The 1,262-nt window shown below is 38.8% G+C and overlaps 1 protein-coding gene across 1 annotated transcript in view; it reads left to right on the top strand.

Annotated features, from left to right (window-relative positions):
• Positions 1 to 1,262, top strand: part of LOC101860642 (protein bicaudal C homolog 1-A) — a gene marked incomplete in the record, with an annotated part of 146,266 nt that overhangs the window by 45,969 nt on the left and 99,035 nt on the right.

Below are 1,262 nucleotides of genomic sequence, written 5' to 3'. Positions count from 1 at the left end.
CACACACACATACACACACACACATTCACCTTTAGCTTGTATAGCTGGAGACTGGCCGTCATAACCCAAGCAGTATCTCTCAGTACCAAAATGTTGATATCTCGAGATACGATGCTCTCCTTGCTAGCCACATGTATTTAACTCTAAAAAGTTGGTAAGTGTTCTGACTAAGCGATGCCTTTTAGGGGGAAGGATGTGTCTCATTTTCCTCAGTCATTATAAATACATGTAGTTCCTTGTGTGCACTCTGTTTCCTCATAATAATATCAAATCTTCATTATTGTCTCAATATTTTGGTTGGAACTACAAGTTTGTAGCGAGAAATATAAGCTTTTTATGATGAATGTGGTAACATATATTTGCACATCATTAAATAAACTTGCTGCCAGAAAATAGGGAAAATGCCTTCGACGAGTTGTAAGTAAGAGTCAAGGCACAGAGCCCATCGTAGTTCCAACTCAGTGCTCGCTGTATTCTAAATGATCCACATCTGACCTCCTGGTTTCGTTTTTCGGAGTGCCATGGCCGACGCGCCTGTGGCGACCAATCCTAGTCCCGTTGTTGCCACGTCGGAAAGGAAGGGAGCGATGGAATATCCTTAGAATTATGATCATGTTTTTGACAGGTGTTCTCTAGTGCTAACCGGATTTCTATCGACATGTTGGAATTGCGAAACACCAATTTTGTTTTAAATTAATTTTGTTTGTTTGTTTTTTTTGGTGTTTTTTTTTTGGGGGGGGGGTGGGATATGTTGTTGATCATTCAATACAAGAGCCTTTCTCTGTAAAAGAAAAAAAAAGCAGCACCGTTATACTCCAATAACAACAGCAGTGACAACAGCAACAAGAACAAGAACAGCAACAACAACAACAATAACAACAAAACAGCTTGCAACGATAACGGCAATCAGAACTATGACGCACTAAATGCAAACTCGAAATCAACCAGCCAGTTTATTACTGTTATCTTTTTACATTTTCAGCTCTCGGTTGCTAGTTTTTTAATTAATCTCTTTACGGTATGTCGCCTTTCGTTTATTTGTTTATTTTTGTATGTATCAGTTTGATTTTATGTGTAGCTGTGTATCGATCCAGTGCCATTTTATCATTTTGTTCGCTTTTTTTGTGGCGTTGTATTGGTGTGTAATTGTTTATGTTTTGAGTTCGTTGATGGACATAAATGTGAGGCATCTGTAACCAGAGACAAACGGATAGAACAATCTGGAAGAGATCAGCTGAGAGAGAGAGAGAGAGAGAGAGAGA

The sequence above is a fragment of the Aplysia californica genome, unplaced genomic scaffold (assembly GCF_000002075.1).
Source record: "Aplysia californica isolate F4 #8 unplaced genomic scaffold, AplCal3.0 scaffold00113, whole genome shotgun sequence".
In the NCBI taxonomy this organism is placed as follows: domain Eukaryota; kingdom Metazoa; phylum Mollusca; class Gastropoda; order Aplysiida; family Aplysiidae; genus Aplysia; species Aplysia californica.
The sequence above is the reverse complement of the archived record's forward strand: the minus strand, read 5'-3'. Positions and strand labels throughout refer to the sequence as shown.